General features: G+C 40.4%; 1 protein-coding gene across 3 annotated transcripts in view; it reads left to right on the forward strand.

Moving 5' to 3' along the window:
• The window catches only part of CAPN15 (calpain 15), a 107,592-nt gene that overhangs the window by 19,198 nt on the left and 71,775 nt on the right, over positions 1-16,619 (forward strand). The gene's annotated exons all lie outside the window — the stretch shown is intronic.

Here is a 16,619-nt window from a genome sequence, read left to right on the forward strand (position 1 = left end):
TATTTTCGGGGGGGCTTATTTTAGAGGAATCTTACACAGTAAGGGGAGGGCTTATTTTCGGGATAGGTCTTATTATCAGGGAAACACGGTAGCTGTGGGTCAAAGGGTATGTATCTTCTTGTTCTCTGTCTGAGATTGTATGCTTAAGGTTATTGTGGACTATTTTTCAAATATATTCTTGTAGATATCAAATCCTTTTTGATAATGATCCCATGACTCTTAGTCAAGGATGCCTTCTAAAGCTTTGTGAGGTAAATGTGAAGCAATGTAGGAATGCTGTTTGGTTAGATAGAGAATAAAAGTGACTTCCTGTTGGTACAATTTTTGTAAAGTAATAGGATTGTTAATATATAGTTATTTGCATGTTGTCTTCCCCATTAGACTGAGAGCTCCTCAAGGACAGGGATTCCCTTTTAACTTTCTTTCTATTTTCAGTGTTTAACACAGTGCATGGCATATAGTAGGTACTTAATAAATGTTTATTGACTAATTGGATAAGATTTTTGAAGCAATATTCTAGTCAATCAGCTTGTTTTCCAGTAACATTCCATCTAAATTATCTTGAGCAATATGTTTTTAAAGAATCCTTAGAAAATTCTACCATAACTCTTTATAACCTGCTACAGTATTGAATAGATTTCTCTGTCAAAGTTTTCCCTTACATCTGTTCTGAAGAAATATATCTTGCTTTGTATTCTGCACTACATAAGCCTGTTTTCTTTGGTTTTTAGTGGATATGGAGAACAATTGGTTTCTATTTCTGCATGAAAATCCTTCTTAGACCTAGGACTGTTAAACTTTTCCCACTTCTCTTTTTCTAGTAAAATAATCTCAAGTCCTTTCCCCTTTCCTCAGAGGTCTTACTTTGCAACTCTTTAATCATCTTTGCCACCTTTCTCTGAAGGTTTATCAAATTTTCCTTTTTACTTATTGTAAATGTCTCTAGCTTGTTCAGAATAGGTTAGATTCTGGGATACCAATCCTTTTTAGGCGGAATCTCTTCTCAATAATGTTTATTTTGAGTCTGAAGTAAGGCCATGAATGGTCTGAGAGGTAGACCAGAGGGGAGATTGTAGAAGAAAGGAGGTTTTCTTAGCCTAGCATAATAAAGTACACATTTCTGTACTAACTTGTGCAGTGCTTGGCACCTAGAAGGCACTTGTTAATTGATTAATTGTTGTAGAATAGGCTGAAAAAGATAGATTATTCTTTTTTTTAATTAAATTTTATGCTTATTTTTAGTTTATAGCATTCATTTCCACAAGATTTTGAGTTACAAATTTTCTCCCCGTCTTTCTCCTACCCATCACCCCAAAACAGTGATCCCACTGTATACCCCCTCCCCCAATCTGCTCTCTCCTATATCCTCCCCCATGCCCTCTCCAACTTTCCAGTAGAGCAAGATGGATCTCTATACCCCAGTGCCTGCATATCTTATTCCCCAGTTGCATGTAAAAATAATAATAAAAGTATATATATTTTAAACATTTGATTTTAAAACCTTGAATTCCAGATTCTTTTCCTTCCTCCCTCGTCACCCACCCTTACTGGGAGGATAGGCAATTCAATATAGCTTGTACACATGTAGCTATGCAAAACATTTCCATAGTGGATATATTGTGAAAGTCTGACTATATTTCCCTCCATCCTATCCCACCCCCTACTTGTTCTATTCTCTACTTTGACCCTGTCCCTTTACAAAAGTGTGTGCTTCTAACTTCCCTCCCCCTCTCATCCCTTTTTCCCTACTCTCCTGTTGGGTGAGATACCCTATTTTGTGTGTATGTCATTCCTTCCCCAAGCCAAATTCAATGAGAGTAAGGTTGACCCATTCCCTTTTGCCTTCCTGTTCTTCCCCTCCATTGTAACAGTTTTCCCTTACCTCTTCTATATGAGATAATTTACCCCATTCTGTCTCTCCCCATCTCCTTTCGTCATATTCCTCTCCCACCTCTCATTTTCACCTTTTAAGTATCATCCCTTCCTATTCAGTTGGTCCTGTGCCCTCTGTCTATGTATACCCATACACACATATACACACACTCACATATGTATTCATACGCCCATATACCCTCTGATATAGACATATATATATTTCTATTTCCTTCAGCTATTTTCATACTGAAAAAAGTTTCATCAGTTACAATTATCGTTTTTCCATGTAGGAATGTAAATAGTTCAACTTTGATAAGTTCCTTATGATTTCTTTTCCCTGTTTACTTTCTCATGCTTCTCTTGCTTCTTGCATCTGAATGTCAGATTTTCTATTCAACTCTGGTTTTTTTCATCAAGAATGCTTGAAAGTCCTCTATTTCATTGAATGACCATATTTTCCCCTGAAACATGATACTCAGTTTTGCTGGGTAGGTGATTCTTGGTTTTAATCCCAGCTTCTTTGACCTCTGGAATACCGTATTCCAAGCCTTTCGATCCCTCAGTGTAGAAGCTGCCAGATCCTGTGTTATCCTGATTGTGTTTTCACAATATTAAAATTATTTCTTCTTGGCTGCTTGTAATATTTTCTCCTTGATCTGGGAATTCCAGAACCTGGCTATAATATTCCTAGGAGTTTTCTTTTTGGGATCTTTTTTTAGGAGGTGATGGGTGGATTCTTTCAACCTCTATTTTGCCCTCTGGTTCTAAAACATCAGGGCAATTTTCCTTGAGAATTTCTTGAAGGATGATTTCTAGATTCTTTTTTTTTTTTTATCATGGCTTTCAGGTAGTCCAGTAATTTTAAAATTATCTCACCTGGATCTGTTTTCCAGGTCAGTGGCTTTTCCAGTGAGATATTTCACATTTCCTTCTATTTTTTCATTTGTTTGGATCTGTTTAATTTGATTTCTCTTGATTTCTCATAAAGTCACTAGCTTCCATTTGCTCCAATCTAATTCTGAAGGAATGATTCTCTTCAGTGAGCTTTTAAGATTATTTTTCCATCTGGCAAATTCTGCTTTTTAAGGCATTCCTTTCCTCATTGGCTTTTTGAACCTCTTTTGCCATTTGAGTTAATCTATTTTTTAAGGAGTTATTTTCCTCAGTGAGGCTGTTGACTCTCTTTTCATGATTTTCTTGCATCATTCTCATTTTTCTTCCCAACTTTTCCTCCACTTCTCTTATTTGGTTTTCAAAATCCTTCTTGAGCTCCTCCATGGCCTATAAGCAGTTCATATTTTTCTTGGGAGCTTTTGGTGCAGGAGTTCTCACTTTGTTGTCTTCCTCCTGTTCCATGCTTTGATCCTTTTTCTCCCCCAAAAAAGGAATCTAGAGTCGGGTTTCTCTGCTTGCTTTGTTTCCTTTGCTTGTTCATGTTTCCACTCAGTTACTTGACTTTTGAGCTTTTTGCCACAGTAGAACTCTTTCAGAGAGGAGATTTGTTCCAAATCTCTGGGGTTTTCTCAGCTGCCAGAGCTATTAGTTAGCTGCCCTCTCTGAAGCCTCCACTGGCTCTGGCACCTGGTCACACACCCTAGGATCTCCACCCTAGACAGCAATCCAGATACAAGCAGGTTAAAGCAAGAGTGATTACCCCTCAGAATGGTTACTTGGTCCTCTTACAGTCTGCAGGCCAGGAACTCTGAAGCAGCCATGTGGTGGCCGCCACCCTTCAGCCTCTTATCTTTCTAGGGCAGAGGCTGGACCAAACTTCCGGACCCCCTGTTCCCACAAAGTCCACACTGACCTCTCACTTTGTCTTTGGTATTTATGGGTTAATAATTCTGGAAGCTGCCACAGTTGCTGGTGATCCACTCTCTCGGAAGTTCCTCCAGCTGGACTTGCGGGGGGGGGGGGGCGGCGGCGTGTGGCGCGGGGCCGGGCCCTGAGGCTAAAACCACAGGCTCAGGTGGGGCTGGGTGCTGTGATGGACCCTTCCTACCCGACTGCCTTCAGCAGGAGATTTGTTTCTCTCTGTCACTTTGTGGGTTCTGTAGCCCTAAAGTTTGTTTAGAATTATATTTTATACGTATTTGAGGTGGTTATAGGGGAAGCGCAGGGAATTTTCCTGCTTCTGTGCCACTGTCTTGGCTCTGCCCCTTGATGGATTATTCTTTCAAGAGTTTTTACAAACAAAACTTTTCATACATCACACCACTAATGTACTATAGTTGGGGGGATTATGTGGTAGAAGTTTGCCAGTTTTCTCTGATTTGTATTATTGAGGATACTCTGCAGCTGCACTTCAGCAGGCATTTGGCTTCTTTAAAGCTCAAAGTCAACATCTACTCAGCTTGTGACCAATCCTCCTGTTCTCCCAACTGAATGTCCAGACTTTAGGCACTTGTAGTTAAAGAGCTTTGAGCAGTTATCCTTTTTTAGGCAGCCATAGGCTCACGTTCTCTTTTGGAATACCTCATTGCACAGTAAGGACTGCAGTACTCCCAATTTTGCACTTAAGTCTTAGCTGATTTCCTGGCTAATTGATAGTTTTGGATCTGAGCTTTAAACCTACTTAAGCCATCTGGCCGAAGACCATGCTATCTGCACTTTTGCCATTATCCCTTCCACTGGACACTTGGACTCTGCCCCTGGGATCTGGCTTCTGATAAGTGGGTTTATGCTTTATCTTGCCTAGAACTAGGCCATGATACCACTTTCTAGACATTTCTAAACTATGCCACTACACGTATACGTCCTCCACTTCTCTAGCTTCTTGTTGTTCCCTGCCCCTGTAAAGCCAAGCACGTGCAGCTTTCCAGAGGACTGCTGCAGTGAACAGCTTTTCAAGGTTCTGATTACACAGTATAAGGAACTCTATTTATTCAGTAACAAATCAGAGCAAAACATTCACAGAAAATCAAAATACAGCATTCACAACTCAACAACTTTTCACTAAAATGGCCACATAGTTTTAAACAAAGTATAATCATTTAGTAACTCAATCATCCAATCATCCTTAAGGAGGCTTGGGACACAAAGTACAAAGGTCAAAGTCCTCCACCCACAGAGTGCAATCAGGTTACAATATCATCAGTCACTACTCAGTACCCTCTTAAGGGATAGTGGAAAGTACAAAGGCCTTCCACCCTTAGGTCACAAGTAAGCTACAATTTCATCAGTCAGCATTAAATACCCAAGAAGATGTCTTTTCATCTTGACTTGGGGCAGGCTCTCAGCTTCCATGGTTCCTCTTCCATGATCCCAGCTACTGCCTGAATCTAACCAATTGCCACCTGAGTTCAAAAGGAGACAGCTCCCAGTTCCTTGTCCAGCTCTCTGCAGTTCCTGCTCCATATTGAAGCTCACAGTGCCCAGTCCACCTCAGATCTCTCACAGTCTCTGTTCCTGGGAAGACAAGGCTTAACAAAGCCACAGTAACGTTCATGCACATTAACAAAGCCACAACAACATGCATACAAAGTACCAGCACCACCATCATGCTTCCTCAGTCTTTGGCAGCTCCTGCTGGTTCTTGGAAGCTCTCAGCCGGAGTTTGGCTGGCTCTCAGAAGACGCTCCACGACCACAAGTTCTGTTCTCAGAATCAAAATCACTTTCTCCAACCTCTACATGGCTCATTCCAAGAAATTCTGTCTCAGTTCTCAATTCTCATTTCTCTTCTCAGTTCTTTTCAATTCTCAGTTCAGTCTTCAGTCCAGCAGTAGCAGCCCAGCCTCCAGATGCTCACTGAGAGAAATTCTTTCTCTCCAGCAGTAGCTGCTCTCCCTCCACGATGCTTGCCTCAAGAAGTTCTGACTCTCTCAGCTGGGGCTTTTCCTTATATACAGTATTAGCTCCTCCTTGTTCAGCCCCTTCCTGGTACTTCAGCAACAGGGGTTCATACCTTCTATTTCTTAACAGAGGCTTGATATAATTAATTTTAAACTGTGCCAAGTACCTATTAGCTTGCCAATACAAAGGGATCTTCAAATTTCATTACTATTACAGCCCCTCATCCCATTACATTGTATGTAAGCTCCTTGAGTAATAGGGCTGCCTGGTTTTATTGTCTTTGTATCCTCAGTGCTTAGCACAGTACCTGAGCATATAGTAAGCACTTAAGGTTTGTTGTAATCATCATCACCTTCCTCATCTTGAAGGAAGCTACCAGAAGCCGTCCTCAGATTGCTGTCTTGTTTTCCCCAAGACCTAGGAGCATTGCTGTGAGCTTCCATTTTTAAAAGATGCTTCAAGGCCCAATTCTCTGCTTCAAGCCTTTTTCTGAGATATGAGCTGGACAAAAAGGTCTCTTTTTGCCTTTCCACTCAGCAGTTGAATGACCTGGGTGGGAGGAAGGGTGGTTATTTGTTGTTTTAAAAACTGTTTTGGGGGGTTATTAGGCTTATTACTTGATTATAACCTTGAGATAGATCATAAAGCCTTCAGAATCAGTACCATGCCTTTTTAACTCCTTAATGACCATATTGCACAAAGGTTTTTGCTTGGTTAGCGTGATAGAATTAGATGTGAAGTAACAATTGACTTTTCTCCTATAGTTTTCAGAAGGCAAAAGTTTTATAAATCTTTATTTCCCATATTGGAAAAAGAAAAAAATTCTCTTTTTCCATCTTCCTCTTCTCTTAGGTAGCCTTCAAAGCTCTCTTCTTGGTATTCTTCTTTTTCTTTTTAAACCACTTAAAAGTAGCTTCACCATGGAAGAATAATGCAGGTGTCACTTATTTAACTATAGCCAATTTATTTATTTATTTATTGCCCTTTTTGGGGGGAGGGCAATTGGGGTTAAGTCACTTGCCCAAGGTCACATGGCTAGTTTTTTTGTGTGTGTGTTTTAAGTGTCTGAGGTCATATTTGAACTCAGGTCCTCCTGACTCCAGGGCCGGTACTCCATTCATTGCACCACATTGCATCCCCTATGTATTTATTTTTTAACTATAGTCAATTTAGAAAGAACAGGAAGGGGGCAGCTAGGAGGCACAGTGAATAGAGCACCAGAGTTAGGAGGACCTAAGTTCAAATTTGACCTTAGACTCTTAACACTGACTAGCTGTGTGGCTTTGGGCAAGTCACTTAACTCCAATTGCCCTGCCTTCCCCCCCTCCAAAAAGACAAAAAACAAAACAAAACAAAAAAGGATGGGAGGATAGAGCTGGCCTCCCACATGTACTAGGCATAAAAACATACATGCCCCGAAAGAAGATGAGTAAATAAATTGAAGAAATTCATTGTAGAACTCAAACACCTATGTATTTTTTTTTCATGATTGAACCCTCTTTCCTGACTCTAGAACGAGGGTTTTTAACCTATTTTGTATCTTGGACCTTTAGCAATCTGATGAAACCTGTGAAGCCCATTTCAGAATAATATTTTTAAATAATTGTTAAGGAAATGCTAAATTTTGGGTAGAAATTAGTGAAAATAGAGATGTAATTTTTTTTCCATTTATGTAAATGTTAATGAACACCCTAAATCTATTCATGTAGTCCCTCTCCCCCAATCCCAAGTTGAGAATCCCCACTCTATATCATGTTCATTTGCTTGCTCCTTGAATCTGTTTTTGGTCCTGCCACTTAATCTGCCTCCAATCCTGACAGTACTTTTTGCTTTTTATGATTCATTTCAGCTCCCTGTATCCTACTTACTGATTCTAACTTATTGAATATATATATATATATTTGGGCTTTACTTGCACTGAAACTTCCTGACTATGGCCTTTCCATGGTCTCCAACCAGAAGTTTCAACTTGTGCCACTGAAAATTCTCAACTTTAGTCCATGGTAGGTCATAGGCACCTAGGGGTAAGTTGAAAGGAATAATATCTTGCACATAGTTGGCTGTTTAGGTGTTAACTTATTTTAACTAGGGCAGAGGACTTCCTTTCCAATATGATTCTTGTAGGGTGAGAGGAGGAATTTGATAACAGTTCATCAGAGATGGTTGGCAGCTTGGATGTAAAGAAACTCATGCTTTGACCTAACAGTTATAGCATCTGGGTCACATTTGTGGAAGGTCTTCACTGGCTGACCTGGCCCAAAGCAGGAAATGCTATTGAATTACACCTTACCAGTATCTATCACCAAGAGGGATAAATTCTTTTATATATAGCAGAAAGGGAGAACCAAGGCTTTTGTGTCATGCAAAACATGTGAAAACTCCTTTTTTCTTATAACAGTTTAATCATAGCTAAATTATAATTATTTTGTGTAATACATTATAATAATTACAATTAAATTATAATTTATAATAGTTTTCTGGATTAGGACTACTTAATGATAGCATGGAAAAGAGTACTGGACTTGAAGTTATAAAAATGGAGTTTCAGTCTTTATTCTGACATTTACTAGACTTATGATAAATGTGGATGAGTTATTTAACTTCTCTAGGCCTCAGTTTCTTAATCTGTAAAATGGGAATAATAATGATAATATTTGCAGCTTTCTACCTCAATGGAGTTTTTGTACTTTATAGAAATATAAACTGGCTTATTATTATTGGAGTACTAGGTGGGATGATTTGTATGAGGCCAGATTAGTTCCCCAAAGTTATCAAGTTTCTGTTGCCCTTCCCACAGAGCACTGACATAGTAATTAGTAGTTGTATACTTCTTAAGAGACTATATTTCTATTTTGCTTAGTGCTTAGGACAGTGTCTTGCATACAGTAGATACCCTATAACTATTTGTTAAATAGATGTGATGATGCACTGGTAATCAGCAAACACCTTTCCAGCTCTGGTTTTCCTGGAATTTAGCCATTACGCTAATCAAGACTTTGTAACGTCCTTGGCCCTTCTTTCTTTGGCTACATGCTTGGTCTAGCTATTGGTCAAGCTTTGATTTGTGGTTTGCAGTCCTAGATTATTTGTAGCAGGCCCCTGAGACATGCCATTTTAGCTGGTCTAGCTGGTTCACTGTTGTTTTAGCTTTGATTTAGGAAGTAGGATCATCCATAACTCAGACCATAGTATCTATTACCTCTCAGATAGACTTATCACATTTTAACTTGTATTATTATTATTGTGTATTTTATCTCCCCTATCAGATTGTAAGTTCTTTGAGGTCTTTTTTTAACCTTTTTTTTCTATCTTTGTAATCCCAATACTTAATCATAAGGGCACATATTTGAATTGAATATGCTGGTCATATTTAAGTGTTCCCTTATTTTGATTAGGGTAGAGGAATTCCTTTCCAACAGAATGTTGTAGGATGAGAGAAGAAATTTGATATATGAAGATACTCATGCTGTGATCTAACAATGAAACATCTTGATCACACTCATGGAAAGTCAAGGCCATAGATCCTGGTTCCAGTTAACATTTTCAAGGAGAAAAAGAAAACAAGACAAAACTCCTCTGTGGCTACAGAATGCACCCTTTGATCCAGGTCAGCTATTTGTTAAGAGGATGAAACTGTAGTATGCAGGTGCATCATCATTACCGAAAAAAGGGCAGCTGATGGGGCGGCTAGGTGGCGCAGTGAGTAGAGTGCCGGCCCCGGAATCAGGAGGACCTGAGTTTGGATCTGGCCTCAGACATTTAACACACACATACAAAAAACCCTAGCCATGTGACCTTGGTCAAGTTATTTAACCCCAATTGCCCTCCAAAAAAAAAAAAGGGCAGCTGAGAAGGAGCACTGATCTGGGAGCCAGAAGACCAAAGTTTCAGTCCTGTCTCTCAAAGTAACTATTAGTATGACCTTGTGTAAGTCACTTCCCCTAATCTTAGCTTCACTTCCCTCATTTGCAAAACAAGAGAGTTGGACTAGAATGACCTCCAAGGCTCCTTTCTACTATAATGGCCTATGATCTTTATCTAAATTTCCATCCATTTATAAGTCATGGAGTTTTGAAACCCTGCTGGACCATCTTTTTGGCCACAAGTTAGTAGTATCATCTCATAGAAAGGGCAACACCTCTTTTTTTTTTTAAGTGCTTGCCTATATGGAGAGGGTTATCTATGTCTTTACAATTATATTTTTATTGATTGACAACTAATGGTCACAAAAGATGTTTTCATAAGACAGAAAAAGACAGTGTGAAGAAGATAGCATAAATTAATATTTCTCCCTTTCATCTTCCCCCTCAGTACTATCTGTTCCAACCTCTTCATAATCCTTTCCAGGACATCCATGTCCTTATATGCTTCAGAGCCCTATCTCCTCTCTGTACCCTGTTGAACAATGGTGTGCTTGGCATACATCAGGTTAAACTTGTGGTCCAAGAAAGCCCAGGCCTCTGCAACTGAAGAGGTGTTATTCAGTATTATTCAACACATCCTAATATACTTTGGCCAGGTCTGCCAGGAAACCTAGTGCAAGGCTGGTCATCAGTGCCACCTATGAAACCAGTTGAGCACCAGTCCACCAATTGGATGCCATGCCTTGTCTTGATGGTGACAGTAACATTTTTGGGAGCCACATCACCACAGTACAACAGTCAGTAAACCAATGTATTTACTGTGGTGAAGGTCACACTTCACCATTCGGTTAGCTGGCTCAGAGAAAGCATTAGTGATCTCTGCTACAGGCAGCTGCTCATGGGAGACTTTCTCAGAAGAAATGATTGGGACTTCTGTGGCCAGAAGAAAGTGAATCTTGGGATAAGATTGGTCTGGAATTCTGTCAAATTGAGATTCAGGACACAGAAATCAGAGAGCAGTGATAGAAGACAAAATTTGATTAAGGTGATTCAGGTTAGTGTAGGTTGAGTGTTTAATGTCTAGGTAGCCTAATCTACCATGAAGGCACAATCAGTGCTTCAGGTGGGTGTGAGTGATTAGAATGTAGTTGTAGGGCTCAACTATAGCTGTGGAAACCTGGGTAAATGGAGAACTCTAGCTTTCACTTCTTGCCATAATCAAGGGACACATAGCAGACAGCTGAAACCAGAACCAGTCGTACCATAAAAACTCTGGAAAACAAAGAAGCCTTGAAGACCTACACACAGATTACCAAGCTTCTGAATCCTTTCCAGACCAGGTCAATGGTGCCAATAGTGGAGGGACCTCAAGTATATAGCAGTAGGTTCCAGTATAAACTTCGTCAGTGACAATTGGTTCTGTTTCTGCAAATACTGCTCTTGGGACCTGTTTACTTTTAAAGCCTTTTTCACTGATAATCTTGAAGGAATCATCTCCTCCATCAGTGGTCTTATCACTTGGTATCAGACCATTAGACTGGATATCATTTTCCTAGCAATACAGCTTCTGGCAGGCATCACCAATAGGGACAGCGGTGATGCATGGCCTTTCTTAAGAGGGGGGCTGCAGGGACAAGAAGAAATGGACAGGAAGAGATGCAAGTTTCTCACTGATCAACCCTTGGGGGGGTGGGGAGGTCTCACTAATAAATGTTAGTGACAGCCATCTATATTTCTCTCTCTTGCCCTCCACCCCTCTCCTTTTTGTTTCTCCCTCCATATATATATTTACATATACATACACACATATACACATAGGCCCCATTTAGAAACTTTTAAATGCTGCTTATAAATGTTATATATAATTTTGTGTGTGTGAGGGAGGGTGGTGGTGTTGGCCCAGACCTCTGATTTCATTGCTATAGGGAATCCTAGTGAAGGAGACTCCCTCTATTTATGCTGATGGGCAGTTGTTTTGTAGCTTATAATTAGAAGAGTTTTAGTGGTCACAGAGAAGTTAATTGATTTGCCCAGAATCACATGACCATTATTTGTCAGAGGTGATACTCGAACCCAAGTCTTCTTGCCTCTGAGTCTGGTTGGCTGCTCTGCCAGCTGCTTCCCTAATTCATTACATGCTTGCAAACACTTGGGTATATATCTTCATTCTAAATGCAAGTGAACAATAATATGTATTCGTATGGTACTATGTGGTAGGGTTTTGTGAGGGTGTGATGCAGTTGAAACTGGTTTCAGTAACTGAGGAAAAACATAAGGATCCTACTCAGCTGTCTCTAAGATGTAGAAAATTGAATTGATAAGTATTTGGAAATTAGAAACCTAGGTGAAAGTTTATGGTAATTAGAGCACTGTTGCCTGGTGTGTTGGGTTTTTTTTTCCTCCTTTTCAGTGACAGCTTTTATGATACTTAGATCTTCCTAATGAGGCACATCATGCTAACCCACGCTTGTTTTTGTTAGCACTTTATGCAATATTCAGATGCTGTAGGTTAACATTAGAAATGCCAGTACTTTTTTTATTTTAGTATTTTCTCCTAATGACCTAAATGTCTGCCAGGTTTTTGAAGTGTTGGTCCTTTAGGTCAACATGCAGTTGCCACTGGCTAAACTCATCTGGCCAACCCATGGTAGAAGAAATTTTAATATTGTTATTCTTGGTAGAGAGGGTCTTTTATATTTCTAGGGACATTGATATGTGTGAATTTGCAAGATGCATAATTTTGTCTTTAAGTTTCTCCTGGGAATGGTTTACAAGGCTCATTCCAAACCTGACATTTAGTGCAATGGTTGGAATCACCTTTACATTAGGTAGTGAGGAGTATGGAGTTGGTGGAGATCTGTAATATCAAACCAAAGTACAGACTTCCAAGCCTTTTCTTGTCCTTTTCAGAAGAGAGCACCTATTTGGCCTTTATGCACATTGGACATCCATCTTGTCCATGAACTTGGTTTGAATGATGACTCCAGAGAAGTCCTCAGTTTTAATTACCTTTCTGCTTTGTGTTCCTGTAGAGGATATCAGACTGTCAACCAGGCATATGAATCTGGTCATAACATTACTATGCTATGGACATCTAAGAAATCAGTAGTTCAGAATTAAAGGTTGGTGATTTAACAGTGATCTTCTATTTTTTTTTGAGAACAAGAGAAGTCAGTTTGTACATACTTTGATCCTCAACCCCACTGTCTTCACCCTGAAGTGTGTTGGAACAGTAACTTTCTTTGGCCGTTTTGGTTTTTCAAGACAATCCATTGATTTAAATTTTTCCTCTTCACTTCTCCAATGACATTTAGTGTCATTCTGTGTCTACCATTTGTATCCCCAAGATTTGCAGCACAGGGTATTTGCTACTCTGGATATTGTGTTGGTGGGGAACATGTAGACTTTGTGGACACTTCGATAGAATATGTTCATGGGCTTATTTCTCTAGCCCTAAGGGTAGAGTTTTGTTGTTAAAGGCATCCAGGAGAGTGAGTGTATGAAATAAGGAGTGTCTCATCTCCCTTCAGACAGTGGATTTCCTCGGCAGTCTCCTAAGAAACTAGAAAGAAAATAAAAAGAAAATTCAATCTCTAAATAGGCAGCGTGCGGCTGATGAGGGCTTCAGTCCTCCACCATTTCCAGACCTTTTAAGTCTTATTTCTTTTTGATGGAAGATTCTTGACTCTTGGAAGTCATCTCATTTTCATTTGTCAGTATTCTTTATATGTTCCTTTCCTCCTCAAAACCCTTCTCTGCTTAACTGAATAACCTTTACCTCTCATCTGTTTGCCAGGACTGGTGGCGCAAATCTGTGTGTCTCCTATAGCTCTAGCTGTGTGACTGTGCAAAGCAGGTGTCCTCTCCTGGAGGTGACAGGTCACATTATAGAAAGGGTTGGTGAGAAAGATCCATGCCTCTCTTTGGGGCAGAATCTTCTAAACAAATGAAAACCCTTCTGTGAAAGGATTGTGAGGCTGGTTGCATCATGGTGTAGCTGCCTAAATTTGTCACATCTTGTTTGTGGGCATAGGGTCTCCTTATCTCTTAGAGGGAGTGAATATCTGTCTGGAGAGGGGAGCATTCCCCCCCTTTTTTTTTTGCCTTTTGGAGGGCAGTTGGGGGTTAAGTAAGGTTACATGGCTAATTTGTGTGTGGGGGGGGGGTGGGGGGGTGTTAAGTATCTGAGGCTGGAACTGAACTTGGGTCCTCCTGACTCTGGGGCCGGCGCTTTACTCATTGCACCACCTACCTAGCCGCCTCACCCCTTTTCTTTTTCTAAGAGAGATAATGAGGTGTCCATAGTAGGAAACTCTATTGTTTGGCTTCTGCTGTCACCACAAACCAGATTTTTGAGATGACAGTTGTGTTTGTGTGTATATGTTCTTCAGCCTTTCAAAGAAAGAGCTTTGGAAGCATCTCTAATTGGATTGTTTTTCCTCCTATGTTTCTGACTAGAACATCTCCCTCCTCTGCTTTCTTAGCCAGAAATCTCCTTTCTCATACCTGTCCTCTGAGTTCTGGTAGAAGGTATTTGGTTAAGTCTCCAGCCTCAGAGAAAGCTTAGCTGGTATGGGGACACTTAAACCATTTCTCTTCTGGGGAGTGGTTTTAGGAAGATTAAGCATCAGTGTTGTTCATAGTAGTAACTCAGATGTCTGTAAAGCTTTACAAAACACTTTCCTCACAGCAACCTTGTGAGGTGGATAGTTCAAGTAGTAGCATTCCCATTTATATATGCATGAAGCAACTGGACCTCAGAGAGATTAAATGACTTGTGTGTAGTCCTGAAGCTCATGAGAGAGAGAGAGTTGGAACTGGGATGCAAATCCAGTCTTCCGACTCCACTGCCCTTTTCTCCTCCACCAGCTTCAGGCTTTGTGTTTCACTGGTTTCCTGGAAAAGTGGGCTGTGGAGGTGGAAGGGGCATGAGGACCTGGTGAAAGAACTAGAAGCAGCTATTGAAGTCTGCCAGAGGGGAGAGAACATTTCACTCCCTAAGACACTTTCCTCCTCCCACTGAAAAACTGGTCTAAGCTTCAGTTTTTTTTTCCTCTGAGGAGGAAGAGGGAGAAAAAGAAGTGGCAAATTACTGGGGGCTTGGGAGTGGGGGAGGAATAAAATCAATTTCTTATTTGGAAAATAACATTTCAGAAGCAATTAATGAGAACCTGTGAAAACTAGTCATTATTTTGTTTAAAAATAATAAAAGAAAGGAACTCTCCCTGTTGGTTTGTTGTTCCCACTCTCCCCCCATTCATCTCTTCCTCTTTCAAGCTCTCCTAGAGCCTTCTTCCTGCTGCCTCCTGCCAGGAATCCTGCCAAGCTGGGGCATTTTGCTGTTCACCATTTATGTGGTGATTTGTTGGAGGAGGTGGAATGGAAACTGGGAACGTGCCCACCCTGAACCTTGCCTCTCACTTTTTCTTTCCCACTCCATTTCTGCTCTGAGATTTCTGCATCCTCTCTTGTTAAAACATAGCAGTGCTGTTTGTCTCTGTTGGGAGCAACCCTCTGCTTCATGGAGGGAGGGAGGTGGGTGGGAGAAGAGATGCTTCCTGATTTGGGAATTCTACAAACCAGTGAATGTGAGGTACTTCAGTACAAATACTGCCTTGGTTTTGCTTTGTGAGAGGCAGATTCAGGTGATGAGTTACTCTCTCTGGTTCAGTTTTATTTTAATCCATTATTCTTAAGCAGCCTTAGGCTTAGGGAATAACTGTGAGTTCTGTGCAGTCACCAGTTTGTGGAACAGTTTGGCTCATTTATTTGTAAATTTGAATTATTTTCCTCTTGAAATAGATAGACCTCATTCATTCAGTAAACATTTATTAAGCATCTATTATGTCCAACATGCTGTGCTGGCGATAGGAGGGTTACAAAGAAAAATAAAGATATCTTGAGATTAGAGAACATACAGTTTGTCAGCTTGCTAGAACAGTCTTGTTGCAAGATCTAGACTGATCAGAGATAAGTTATACTGACCAGAGAGCAGTCTCTGTTTTACAGAACAATTGCTGGTGTGAAACTAAATCTGTCCCAAGAGTAACTCTGGCTTAGCTTGGGTTATCCTGTATCTATTTATAGCTCTCTTTCCACACCCAGCACTACCACAAGCAGAATTTTGTTCCTAAGCAGCCTTAAAGCAGACCTCCTGGCCAAAGTCTCTTTCTTGCCTGGAGTGACTGACTTTTTTTTTCCTTTTGTACTGACTTTGTAAAGACTGATGGTCAAGAAAGGCAAGGAATAGGTGAATAGCAGGTGTAGAAAAAGGGAGCAAAAGAAGATGAGAGTAAAAGAAGAGGTCACAGCCGTGTGTGTGTTTGCCGGTGGGGGCCTAAAGGAATCAACTTGACTTTCACATCTATTCAAGAGATCTGTATCCCAGGGGAGCCCTTCTTTCCTTGTTCCTCAGCTTTGCAGTGTGGTTCCTGTAATATGACACTACTAAATAGAGTGCCTGGAGCTCAAAGTATAGCAGTAATCTTATATTCCTAATTTTCAGTCCAATTCAACAAACATTTATTAAATTCTGCTGAAGTGTATATGCTCAAAGATGAAACAAGGCAGCCATTCTCAAGGAGTTTACAATCTATTACAAGGGAAATAGGACGTGTCTGTGGATAGCTACAATACAAATTAGAATGTGGTAAGGGTAAAGAAAAAGTTTAGACAAAATATCAGGAGAGATCCCTCTCAACTGGAGGGGTGAAGAAAGCTTTCCGCAGGAAGTTACCTGGGTTGGTCCTTGGAGGAAGGAAAGGATTTCAAGGGGCATTGAGGGAGGGGAGATGTGAAATGGAGGAGGTCCATTTTTAGGCCCAGGGGATGTCATTAACAGAGGCACAGAGATGGGCAGAGAACAGGAGGAGGGACAGCCAGAAATTCCATTTGGAATGTAGAATACATGAAAAGGTAGGTAGAGGTAGGCTGGAAAGAGTTTTGAATGCCCACTGAAGGATTCTCATTAAGGGAATAACATAAGGGCAGTGTATTGGGAGGGGGTGAGAATAGGCTTCAAGAGGGAAACATCAAAGTACCAGATAGGATGATACTCTCCTCGGACTATATAATAATGGGAACTACT

The sequence above is a fragment of the Petaurus breviceps genome, unplaced genomic scaffold (assembly GCF_028583685.1).
Source record: "Petaurus breviceps papuanus isolate PSGF00001 unplaced genomic scaffold, PetGlider_PUasm1.0 138, whole genome shotgun sequence".
Classification (NCBI taxonomy): domain Eukaryota; kingdom Metazoa; phylum Chordata; class Mammalia; order Diprotodontia; family Petauridae; genus Petaurus; species Petaurus breviceps.